This window comes from Triticum aestivum, chromosome 5B (assembly GCF_018294505.1).
Source record: "Triticum aestivum cultivar Chinese Spring chromosome 5B, IWGSC CS RefSeq v2.1, whole genome shotgun sequence".
Classification (NCBI taxonomy): Eukaryota; Viridiplantae; Streptophyta; class Magnoliopsida; order Poales; family Poaceae; genus Triticum; species Triticum aestivum.
In genome coordinates, this window is record NC_057807.1 from 545,191,594 (window position 1) to 545,205,145 (window position 13,552).

The 13,552-nt window shown below is 45.8% G+C and overlaps 1 non-coding gene across 1 annotated transcript; it reads left to right on the forward strand.

Annotated features, from left to right (window-relative positions):
• The first annotated feature begins 1,246 nt into the window (after positions 1 to 1,246).
• Positions 1,247 to 1,334, forward strand: LOC123118314 (small nucleolar RNA snoR118). Its single transcript, XR_006457860.1, has one exon. It is a non-coding gene; the product is annotated as a small nucleolar RNA snoR118 (small nucleolar RNA).
• The last annotated feature ends 12,218 nt before the right edge of the window (positions 1,335 to 13,552 follow it).

A 13,552-nucleotide genomic window follows, 5' to 3' on the forward strand; every position in this document is an offset into this window, starting at 1 on the left:
TTCTCTTCTCCCGTCTCTGTGTATGTGTTCATTGTTTCTCCTTTCTTCTCTCCTGAAGAAGGGTCTGCTCAGTTTTGGAACAACAAACCATGGAGGATGTGGGTCTGCACGGGCTTGGAGCAGGAAGCCATGGCGGCCAAGGTGAATAAGCAGCACATAACCGTTATGCTCCAAATATGCATTTTTAGAAATTATTATTATTTATTCTTAAGATATCTATAGCATTTTGCCTGAATAATTAAAACCATGTACTCTATTGATGATTTGTTAGGTGAAAAAATGAATGAAAAGGAGCTTGTAGTTTTGTGAATAATTCTGATACTTTTGTAGTCCGCTTTGTTAGTATCATAAGATTAGTTATATAGTTATACCCCAATATGCTGCTGCTGTAGCTACCTGAAGGATGATGCAATGTTCCAATTGAAAAATGAAATCATAGCATCATATAGTTGCACAACAGATTTCTAATCATATAGAAATGGTTTAAAAGCATCGCTTCATAGTGTGCTTTTGTCATTAGACATGGAGGCATATTCTGTTCCAGGAAATTCACTTATGACTACATTCACAGGTTGAAGATGATGGTGTTGTCTTCTTCCTTCTGATTGATTTACAACAGCTTAAGAACTTGTGCGGTGGTGTCAAAATCTTATGCTCTCAGGGAAAATCCTAAAGAAGCCTTGCTTTGCATGGGAGCTGCAGTTCATCTGGTTGATGCTTCTTTTCATGCTAAAATTATTAGTGTTGTCGTTTTGCTTTGTTTTTTCACTCACTGTACTTCGATTCTTGATGTTTTCTTCAGGCTAAGTGCTCGGGCTATGGAAGCAACAAGGGATGCCGCAGTGTAGACAAGGTCAATATCAGGCTTTATAACCAGACTGAGACAATAATTGCTTTGAAGAATTTGAAAGTGGCTATATTAGTAAGAATTTGAAAGCGGGCTATGAAAGTCAGTATGACAATACTAATTTGAAAAACAATCCTAAATGCTAAGATTTGACTCTACAAGTAATCAAGTCGACCGTGCAACATGCACCCTTATGCGAATTTGCATGCATCCTCATGTCTAGAACTCCAGATTATAGGTTTTGGTGTTCTCTATGCCATTTTTTCTCATAATCCCCGAGGGCTACCGATTTGATCTTTTGTTGTTCCTGGTGTTCCGATTTGGTATTCAATTTGTTCCTTGATCCTCTTCCTTCACTTTTGCTCTACTATTATTTGGTTGTGTGTCTCTTCTGGTGTCCTGGATGAAAATATGAGCTGGGCTCCGAGCAGCAAACATCGTTGTGGTCTGATGGAGATGCATTTGCCTAGAAACCATTGTCTGACAACTCATCCATTTTTTGCGAAATTCTCAACGTCAAATAACCGCGGACCTGAGCTGAGGGTACTGCATATGGTTTTTTTTTCTTTCCTATGGATTGGAGATTATTGTTTGCGGATCCCGCTGAATATTTGTGATGTTAAAAAGCAGTGGCCTGATTCATACATTGATAAGATCTATGTTATCACTGAGGGATCTGTCGCAATGACATATGATTTTGTTATTCATTTTTGTTTTTTCAGCTATATATTTTTTGCTATCTATTCTCTATTTTGGCCTCTCGATGAGTTGATAAATTTTTGACAGGATTTGATCTTTATTGATAGTTTTTGGTTTAAAATCTTTCTCCATGAAAATCATAGAAGCAGACGGGTGATCTGAACTGATGACATGTTGATATGTCTACATAATCCATTCTTACCATTGTGGTTGGCATCCGAGAGAAAACATTATTTATCTTTCCAATCTTCTCAAACATTATTTTCTTCTGTTTGTTGTCGTGTTTGCGCTTAGCTCATGTTCTCCCTCTTAGTTGGAGTTTACTTTTGTTTACAGGACTCGGATCTAAGAGGGACGCAGTGGATGCGGATAACGAGATGGTTTACAGGACTCGGATCTGAGAGGGATGTAGTCAAATGGTCTAACTAAGTTTTCTTCAATCCTCTCTTCTACATTCTGGTTTTGATGCCTTGCTGCCTTCGACATTAAGGTGAGGTCCTCTTCCTCATACACGACAATGAATCAAGGCACGACCATAAATCAATGCCTTGTTCCATTTTTCTTTCGATTTGATATTCTGCCTCCTGAATGATGATTACAAGTGCATGGTTCATATGATTGAATTGTGATTGCTTGAACAAAAATCTGATGTTGTGAGCTTTTAGTGCATTGATTTATGGTCGTGCCTTGATTTATTTTATAGTGAAACACCTCTTATGTCAAGGTGGGAAGCTTGGCTGATTCCACCTCCAGTCAGAAGATTAATACATATATGGTTTTATTTTCCATGCCAATAGCTTGATTGACGATTCCCATTGCATCTCAGGTATTGGTCTCTTCTCCATAAATGTATATACTTTACCATGCTAATTTTGTGTTACCCGTTGCGTAATATTTCGCCACTGGAGATATATGATATAACCATTTTTGTTGCTTATACATAAAAAAGGTTGCATATGTGATGTACTGCTGTTTGTAGCTTTTTGCACTTGTCTAATTTTTAAGCCATATTCTGCTCATCAGAGAATAATTTACAATCCGGACCAATTCATTATGACACATAATGTATCATGCAAGACTGCTTAACTAGAGAGAATAAAATGATGGAATATTCTTCTGTCCAACCAGAAAAAATTCTTATAATGTGTTTTATTCATTTGACATATCAAAATACATCAGCATTTAAAGAAGTGGCAATAATTAGCCATCCTTGTGCTGGTGAATACGCATTTGGATTTATAATATCGAGCATGATTCTTCAGGTACTTGTTTATGCACAACGCTTTCTATAGATGGATTCATGGCATCAACAACATTTGAATGCTTCATTCTAGATAATTTACTCATTTATATGCTTTCAAGTTTCAAGATTAATTTTATAATTTTCATTATTAGCTACACAAAGATTCATACCATACTTGTGTGTGCTCTTTTTCTGTGTTACCTCATTCTTGAAATAGTTCACTTTCAGGAAAGTGTTATCCTTTAGTTGTAATTTGTGACAACTAAACACTTTAAATCTCCAAGAGTGTAAAGGTTCACCCAAAAATTAAGCCTAATGTAGCCTAGCTGGGCTTATCTTAATAGTTAGCTTATCGGGATTAACCTATAGTCTATATATAAGGTGGTTTAAATCAGTCTCTCATACATAAATTTGTTGTGCAAGCCCTGAAAAGGCCAGCTAGAGATACTTCAAGGTTATGGGGATTTTGCACATTTGTCTAGTAATTTGATGTCTTTTACATCGGTTCCTTTAACTGTTAAATCCTATGAACACTTGCGAATACTATATGTTGTTGTTGTTGTTGTTGTTAGGTTCTCTACCAGAAATCACTCAAATATTATCGTATCCTCTTGTTCGCTGTTTTTTTGTAACATCTCAATCTAGTATAAGCTTATTTTGGTAATGCCTCTTTTTGCGGTTGTTAAGTTTGATGGTCTTTTTAATAGCACTCTTACGACATCACCTGGATTTCTAATCTTAAGTTTCTACTATTAGCTCTCTATAGAAATAATTGTTTCTGGAGGAACGACCATGCCACAGGTGATTACCGCACTAGGACCTACCCTTGATAAGAACCAGGGAACCCATTTAAACATAATGATGATGGTGTGAGCCTTTAAATATTGCGAACACATCAGGTAGAGTCGAAAACTTTCCCAGTCCCCCAGGCCCTATGGGCTGTGACTGAACTTAGATTTCTAATCCCTGGCTTAACTTCCTTAGGTATTTGCATCTAGATGTTTACAACTACTAAAGGAACACCCAAGTCATAGTGTAACACCCCAGATGTAACATGTCTCAATTTGGCAATATATCAACTTGACCTCATCCAATTCTTGTGGGTTTTATCATGTTTGGCCTCATCTTGTTTGGTTGTGTGGTTTTATTCTTTTCATTGTCATTTCCTTTTAGCCATTTTGCATTTGTGCCTCTTGTCATTTTGCATTCATCCTCATCATATAGTGCATTGTCATCTCATGTTATCTCATGTTGCATTTTGTCATTCATGTTGTTGCCATGAGCATCATGGGCATGACCTTGCCCCCCCCCTTTTTCAACCATGGCACCATCACTTCTCCTCCTTCCTTCTCTTATCAAGTGCTATTTTTCCTTCCCTATTAATGTTCATCTTCTCCCTGTAAATCTTGCTCCTTGCCCTAAACCTCTCTGCCAAAGATATCCTTATTTGAAGTTGTTTTGGTCAGGTTCAAAAATGACACAAGTCTGAAAATATTTCAAACTTGTCTTATTTTTCTACCTCTAAAAATGCCCAATGCAATTTATTAAAATAGCGGATAATCCCAGGAGCTTGGGAATATTTTCATAATTTCCAAATGCCTCTCCTAGTCCACTGGCCTTTTTCGTTTCTTCAGCTGGTTATTTAAATAATCAGATACTGGAAGGAGATGAGAAGGGGGATTTTCCTCTTCTTACCTGGGCCTTCCCCTCACCTGTAGCCCAACAGAGCACAGCAGCCACTCCAACCGCAGCCCAGGCAGCCCATACGTACAGGAGGATCTTCAAGCTCCTGTACGGCAGAGCATCCAGATGCGCCACGTCGACGTCCGGTTGATTTGACGGCCGGAGAAGCGTCGCTAGCCCTTTATAACATGTCCCCCGCGCCCTAGGGTTCCTCCTCGACCGATCCCCCTCCTCTACCTGCCTTGCCGCCGCCTAGGTAAGCTCCAAACGCTTCGCCGTCGACCTGCCCACCATGTACCGACCAAGCTTCAGCTCGAGCTCGGGATAGCCGTCGACGTCGCTTCCCCGGTCACCTCCAGCTGCCTTCTTCAAGTCGGTTTGCCTCCCCGTCATCCCCTTCGTCCGCTGCTTCCACTACATCGCCGAGGGAGACGCCAAGTTCCGCGCCTGGCTCTTCCTCTGCTTCCTCTACTTCGCGGACAGGAGCCTCACCAAGTTCAGAGCTCCCTCTCGTCGCCTCCAGCACGTCTCCGTCGACCCCGTCGTGTCCTAGGGTGAGCTGGGTAACGCTCCTCCCTCTCCCATCCATCCCCTTGCATGTAGGCACCTGTAGGACTCGTCCGATCCATGTCTTCGCCGCGCTCGTAGTGCTCCGGCGAAGTCTGAATTTTTCCTTGTGTGTGTACTTGCTGCAGCGCGCACGCGCGTTCTTCAGCTTCGGATCCCCAAGTTGCTCTCTCACACACACGCACGCACACCCCTGCAGTTGTAGCCCTGCCTCGCCGTGTTCGTCGCCATGGCCGCAAGCTCCTGCCCACACCCACACCCACACATGCGCGCACGTTCCCTTCCTGCACGCACGCACTCTGCCCTGCTGAATCCGCACACGCGCCGGCACCTCTTGAGCCCCGCCGTCGCCGCCGTTGCTCGCCGGTGTCGTCGGTGTTTCTCTCTTCTGCCCAGGAGAGGAACCAGTACCAGGAGGGCTTACCTCAAAAGGAGCGAGCTCCCCCTTTAAAACTATCATGTTAATAGCCCGACTGGTTCCCGCGCCGTGCCTCCACCCAGGCGACCCGGGTTCGATCCCCCGCGGCTGCATATTATTCCCCCCCTTTTATCCATTTCTTGCACTGTGCGTATGACAGGGTGGCCCCACCTGTCATACTCTCTTAGCCTGTCTGTTTTTATTTTTATTTTTATTATTATTAAGTGTTTTATTTCTGTTCCTGCGAATATACCATTTCTGGCATTTAGTACCTTTCCATTTCGGGCAAGTCCAATTCTGGATGTTTCCAATTATGGAATATGCCATTTCTGTCATTTACCATATAGGGCAGGTTTTAACTTAGTGCATTTGTGATGATTTTTCTACAGCAACCCTAACATATTATATATGTTTTTGGGGTAGAAAAATCCCACCAATCCATTGGTGGCATTAGTTTCTGCATTTGAGCAAGTTCATAATCATGCCATCTCACTTCTTATTGTTGTTTGGTCTCTTATGTGCTTGTTCATGCAAATATGCTAGTTGTTTGTTTTGCACTTGAGTAGCTACATTGTCATGCCTACTTCATACTAGTACTTATTCCATGCCATGACATGCATGGTAATGAGTTGATCAAGCCTGTAGAGATGCCATGATGAATCTGTTTTTGCTATGTCTAGTAATTCCACTAAGTCTGTAGAACTGTTATCTTTTGCATCATTGCCATGCTATTGTAGTCATGCTCTAGTGGTTTTTAGGTTGAGCTCAGTGTTCATGTTTCGTAGAGCATCTCTTGTACATCACTGTTATGCATCTTGTTCATATGTTTGGGTGCTATAGCTTATTCATACTTTGCATCCAAGTGGCCATGTTGCCGTTTGCATCATATCTTTTCTTGCTTGTCTTTTGCAAATCCTGCATCCGAATCCGGTGATCCCTATATCGATTCCAACCGAAATCATCTCATCTTTCCAGCGGCATACTTGGTTTGCCAAGTTGATGCCTTGTTCATCATCTTTCCTTCCGAAGCACGCATATGCTTTGCATATCACCTCTCGCATATCATGACATGTTTTGCATCATGATGCCTGTGCATTGCACCGTGATTTATTGTGGTTCCTTGCTTGTGTTCTTGCTTTGGGTAGAGCCGGGAGACGAGTACGTGAACGAGGAACCTGTTGAGTACGCTAACGAGGATCCATCCTTCGACAACTCTGAGAACCTTGTAGGCAAGATGACCATACCTTCGAAATCATTTCTATCTTTGCTTGCTAGTATTCGCTCTTTCGCTATGTTAGCCCTGCCTGCCTTTGTTTACCATGCCTACCTATTGCCATGTCAACCCTCTAACCAACCTGTCCTAGCAACCATTGATTGGCTATGTCACCGCTTTTGCTCAGCCCCTCTTATAGCGTTGTTAGTTGCAGGTGAAGGTGAAGTTTGTTCCTGGTCGGAACACGGATATTTTGGGATATCGCAATATCTCCTATTTAAATTAATGCACCTTATATACTTGGTAAAGGGTGGAAGGCAAAGCATGGCATTTTATTTCATTTAATTAAGAAAAACAGAAAACAAAAGGTAGGGACAGAAGGTAGTGCTCACTAAATTAATCAACTTCATACCTCTAAAAAATGATCCATTAATAAGGTTGATCGAGTATTATTAACAACTGTCGGTGTCAAAACCGGCGGATCTCGGGTAGGGGGTCCCGAACTGTGCGTCTAAGGCTAATGGTAACAGGAGGCGGGGACACGATGTTTACCCAGGTTCGGGCCCTCTCTATGGAGGTAATACCCTACTTCCTGCTTGATTGATCTTGATGATATGAGTATTACAAGAGTTGATCTACCACGAGATCGTAGAGGCTAACCCTAGAAGCTAGCCTATGATTATGGTTGTTCTTTTCCTACGTACTAATCCCTCCAATTTATATAGACATCAGAGGGGGCTAGGGTTACATCAGGTTGGTTATAGAGAAGGGAATCTACATATCCAAATCGCCAAGCTTGCCTTCCACGCAAAGGAGAGTCCCACCCGGACACGGGATGAAGTCTTCTATCTTGTATCTTCATAGCCCAACAGTCCAGCCAATGTATATAGTCCGACTGTCCGAGGACCCCTTAATCCAGGACTCCCTCAGTAGCCCCTGAACCAGGCTTCAATGATGATGAGTCCGGCGTGCAGATTGTCTTCGGGATTGCAAGGCGGGTTCCTTCTCCGAATACTGCAAAGTAGGTCTTGAAGAAAAGAATCGTGTCCGACTCTGCAAAACAAATTCCACATACCCCCATAGAGAGTACAATATTCCACGAGTCTAATCTGCTAACAATTTTTTTATAGCGTGCCATCACGCCGCGGCCCGATCATTATTCGAACCATTTTTTCCAACCTGCTACTCTATGTTTCGTGAGGCAGTTTTATTGGCACGTCTTGTCGAAGCAGAGATCGTGTCCCCTTATTACGGGATTCTCATCAATACGGGCGTGGGTAACCCAACCGTGCCATAAGCACGGCGCTTGGGGAATAAGCGAGTTTTAGGGCGAGTGGGGAGGCGCATGATTTCTGCTGCCTTTATAAAGGGATAAGGATTCCCCTCTTTCACCCATGCCTTCTCCTTCCTCCGCTCATTCACTCTCGAGCTCTAGCGCCCAAGCTTTCGCCTTCTCCACCCAAAAAAGCATTCCGAACATGTCCGGATCTGGAGCAGGAGGCAAGTGGATGGCCTCCTCCGTCAAGGAGAAGGACATAAAAAAGCTCCGGGAGGACGGATACTTAACCAAGAAGGTCATCCATCGGCTTCCAGCCAAGGGACAAGTTGTCCCTACCCCAGAACCCCAAGAAAGGGTGTTGTTCGTCTCTCACTTTGTCCACAGTCTAGGATTTCCCCTCCACCCATTTGTTCGCGGACTGACACACTATTACGGGCTGGACTTCCATGATCTGGCCCCCAACTCCATCCTCAACATATCAGCATATATCATCGTCTGTGAGGCCTTTCTTCGCATCCCACCCCATTTTGGGTTATGGCTGAAGACTTCCAATCTAAAGCCAAAGGTGGTGAGCGGTCAGCAAGCGGAGTGCGGAGGCGCTATGGTGGGAAAGATGCCCAATGTTACCTGGCCCGAAGGCTCCTTCGTGGAGACAGTAATGGGATGATGGCAATTGGGGTGGTTCTACATTAGCGATCCGCGCGATGCCAACTGGGCGGCGGCCCCCGAATTCCGATCTAGAGTTCCCATGTGGCTCACCTCCTGGCAAGAGAAGGGCCTGACCTGGGGCTGTTTGGACGAGGTGTTCGGGCTCCAAACATGCATCCAGAACATGATAGACAAGAAAATCAAGCTTTTCAACGTAGAACAAGTTATGCTCATTCGCCAGATTCATCCGTGCCAATACCGGTCCCATAACTTGTGGGAGTTCGATCCGGCCCAGCACCAGACGCTGCAAGAGATCTTCGGCACAATGGACGAAGATTTTTGGAAAGTACTTTTCAAGGCCCGAGAGACACCACCGCCCACGATCGAGGATCATGGGCTCACCTCAAAACGCCAGGCTAATCCGGTGAGTTTTTACATATTTTTCAAGTTACACCTTTTACAGGCATATTTGAGGCGGAAGTCTAAGCTTCCCCCTTTATTTATTCAGGCCTGGATAGAGATAGCGGAGCAGATTGACTGTCCGGCTCCGCTGCCCGAAGGCCCAGAAACCCCACTTCTAATGAAGATGCTTTTTCCGGCACCTTACGAGGTGCCAGAGAAGAAGGCCAAGAAGAAGGCCCAGGGGACTAGAGATGGTCTCCGTCGTAAGGGCACCTCGGACACAGTGTCCGAAGACGCCGAGGATCGCTCCTCCACCGCCGAAGATGATGGGGAAGAGGAGGAGGAGGTAGAAGAAATTCACCCCCCTTGTAGGGGGGAGAAAGAAGAGGGCGGCCTCCATTCATTCGCAGGCCAGGACGTCCAAGAAGGGGGAAACTTCTCCTTCAGACAGTCCCAGGATGGCTACCGATAGCAGCCTGGAATGGGAACCCAGGGTCAAGCCCCTGGCTAAATCGTAAGTATCCGAACACAATAATGTATCCGACTGTTCCATATATTGTTTTTAACATATTGGGTCATGCACTTTGCAGCCCGGCTCGGTTCAATGTTGAGCTATCCTCCTCTTCAGAGGGATCGCTGGATCCGTCGGCGATGGGCAGGGGTCTCTCCAACGGCCTCCTCCCCCAAGGCCGCGGTGAACACCGAGGCGTTGTCTCGAAGGGTCCCGGGCCAGGGAGAGGCTCAAAAGGCCGTCTTGGTGGTTCCGGAGGGTAGAACCTCACCCGCCAAACATATGGGGGAGCAAGTCCCCGTAGCGACTGACGGTGGGGGAAACTTTCAATCCGGCCCCGGGCCGAGTACCATTCCGGAGATCCATCTGGCTCCGGAATCAGGCAAGCAAACCTCGAAGGAAGGAGGTGTGCCTGTTCCGCCGGCGGCCTCTGTCCATCCAGAGGCGCCGGACGATTTGCTGGAAGCGCTGCGAGGCGCTTCCATCGTGGAAGAACACCGCACCCTCATGGGTGTGGTGATTGAGAGGATTCAGTCCGCGGAAAGCGGACTGACCAAAGCGTGTACGTGCCTTCTAAAAAGCTTCGAGGTAAGTCACGCAATTTTAAAAGGAATGTCACAGTGTAGGTAGTAGCCCCTGATGCTCTGTCCAGTGTTCAGAAACAGAAACCGAATAGAGGATCAAATGAATTTCGCAGGAGACTAATTTTAAAATGTATATGTGAACAAACAGGCATCGCTGCTAGCTGCATCCGCTCATACTGTGGAAATCTCTGGACTGAAGCAGAATCTGGAGCGGGTAAGGGAGAGCTCGGCCATGTAAAGGAGCAGCTAAAAGAAAATGAAGGTATGTAGTGATTTGCAGCAAAATTCGGCTATAGCGAATGTTTTGTTCTAACTGTAAAGTGTCATTTATATTTATTAGGGGCCATGACCGAAGTGACGGCCCTCAAAAAGCCGCTGGTTGAGGCCGAAGACAAGGCGGCCAAGGAGCGCGCCGCATGCGAAAAGCATGAGGCCCGGGGTCAAGGAGATCTAGCAGGAGCTCTAGGACGCAGTCAACAGATGCGAGTCCCTGGAGCGTGATTATAAGGAGCAAGAATCCGAACTTGCGAAGGCCCGCCAGAGCACACAAGATGCCCGAGCCGAAGCCCAGGGCGCCCTCCAGGAAATTCAGGCGGCCAAGAAGATCGCGACGGGTAAGGCTTTTATAATGCAGAGCAAATATGTAAGGGAAAGGTTCCTTTTGCTGACCCGGATTTGGAGCTCTCCAGGGGCGTTTGCGGATCTGCCGTGCAGCATGTCAGACGCTGCCGAATTCTATCGAGCCGAAGAGGGAAGCTCTACGGAGAAGCTGTTCTAGTCGCAATACCTTGTGTCCGAACCTTCGGTGCCTTTTAGCGACCAGCTGAAGCAACTGGTTGAGATGCATAGGACGGCCGGACTAGTCATGAAGGATTTGATAATCTGGCTATGGCCTGCCGAAGCTTTTCCTAGCAGCTACTTCGGTCTCATGAAGCGGCTGGTCAGTGCATGTCCTCGGCTTGATGCCATTAAATGGTCTATCTGCATTGAAGGTGCAAGAATGGCCTTCGCCCGCGTGAAGACGCACTGGGAGAAGATGGACGCCACTAAATTGATGACCGAAGGACCGCCCGAAGGCAAGGAGCACCGCAGGCCCGAGTTGTATTATGATAGTTTCATGGAGGGGTCCCGCCTTGTGGCGGAGCAATGTGCTAAGGATATCATATTCCAATGAATACACTCATGTTTCATCCTGTCCTGTAATATAAAATAGTTCAATTTATGTAGTGTAAAGTTTGTTTGAAACTACACCTCCTGTGCGGCCGTTTTAATAAATTTAAGAATTGCTAGTCGTCGGTTTCTGCCCCCACGTAGGTAGTACAGGGGTGTTCGGGATGAATCTAAACACTCTTTATCCAAGGTTTTGGTCCTTTATGGAGGTGTTCAGCGCAACGAACCAAGCAATCGGAATATTCAGCTTTATCATTCTCACTTAGCCATAGGAGTTTAACGAGACAAACTTGGGCATAGCCCCTAGTGTTCGGAAGACCAAACTTGGGGCGCTATATACGCTTAATCGGATAAAAACTGATTCATCACATAACGTGGAAGAAATCGCTAAAGATTTGGAACCTCTCGAACAGCTGACCAGCTCTCGCCGCATCATGACAGTCAGTTTTTGGCTTTCTCTACTGAGGTGCTCATCTGGATAACCAGGACACAGTCATAGTAGTTCTCCCTTTACTACCCTAGCCGGTATAGCGGAATGTAGGGTAGCAAGCACAGGAGCCGGGCAACCCAAGTATTGACCCAAGACATGATTCGGAGCCGATGCATATAATGCTACAATTCGGGGTGCCGAACTACTGTAAAAGTGTTCGGACTTTTTTGCCATTTTATGGGGTGTAATGAAGCCCCTGGCGAATTAAGTCGTACGATACGTCTCCAATGTATCCACTTTTCCAAACACTTTTGCCCTTGTTTTGGACTCTAACTTGCATGATTTGAATGAAACTAACCCGGACTGACGCTGTTTTCAGCAGAGCTGCCATGATGTTGTTTTATGTGTAGAAAACAAAAGTTCTCGGAAAGACGTGAAAATCCTCGGAGATAAGTTTCAGAAAATATAAAAAATACTAGCAAAAGATGAAGACCAGGGGGCCCACACCCTGTCCACAAGGGTTTGGGCGCGCCCACCCCCTCTGGGCGCGCCCCCTGTCTCGTGGGCCCCCTGCAGCTCCGCCGACCTCAACTCCAACTCCATATATTTCGTCTCGCGGAGAAAAAAATCAGAGAGGAAGTTTCATCGCGTTTTATGATACGAAGCTGCCGCCAAGCCCTAATCTCTCTCGGGAGGGCTGATCTGGAGTCCATTCGGGGCACTGGAGAGGGGGATTCGTCGCTGCCATCATCATCATGTTGGAAATATGCCCTAGAGGCAATAATAAAAGTATTATTATATTTCATTGTTCATGATAATTGTCTTGTATTCATGCTATAACTGTATTATCCGGAAATCGTAATACACGTGTGAATACTTAGACCACACTATGTCCCTGGTAAGCCTCTAGTTGACCAGCCCGTTGTGATCAACAGATAGTCATGGTTTCCTGACTATGGACATTGGATGTCATTGATAACGGGATCACATCATTAGGAGAATGATGTGATGGACAAGACCCAATCCTAAGCATAGCATAAAAGATCGTGTAGTTCGTTTTGCTAGAGCTTTGCAAGTGTCAAGTATCTCTTCCTTCGACCATGAGATCGTGTAACTCCCGGATACCGTAAGAATGCCTTGGGTGTGCCAAACGTCACAACGTAACTGGGTGACTATAAAGGTGCATTACAGGTATCTCCGAAAGTAGCTGTTGGGTTGACACGGATCGAGACTGGGATTTGTCACTCCGTATGACGGAGAGGTATCTCTGGGCCCACTCGGTAATGCATCATCATAATGAGCTCAAAGTGACCAAGGTGTTGGACACGGGATCATGCATTACGGTACGAGTAAAGTGACTTGCCGGTAACGAGACTGAACAAGGTATTGGGATACCGACGATCAAGTCTCGGGCAAGTAACGTACCGATTGGCAAAGGGAATTGTATACAGGGTTTGATCGAATCCTCGACATAGTGGTTCATCCGATGACAACATCGAGGAGCATGTGGGAGCCATCATGGGTATCCAGATCCCGCTGATGGTTATTGACTAAGAGAGTCTCGGTCATGTCTACATGTCTCCCGAACCCGTAGGGTCTACACACTTAAGGTTCAGTCACGCTAGGGTTGTAGGGATATGTATATGCAGTAACCCGAATGTTGTTCGGAGTCCCGGATGAGATCCCGGACGTCACGAGGAGTTCCGGAATGGTCCGGAGGTAAAGATTTATATATGGGAAGTCCTGTTTCGGGCATCGGGACAAGTTTCGGGGTTATCGGTATTGTACCGGGACCACCGGAGGGGTCCCGGGGGCCCACCGGGTGGGGCCACCCATCCCCGGGGGCCACATGGGCTGT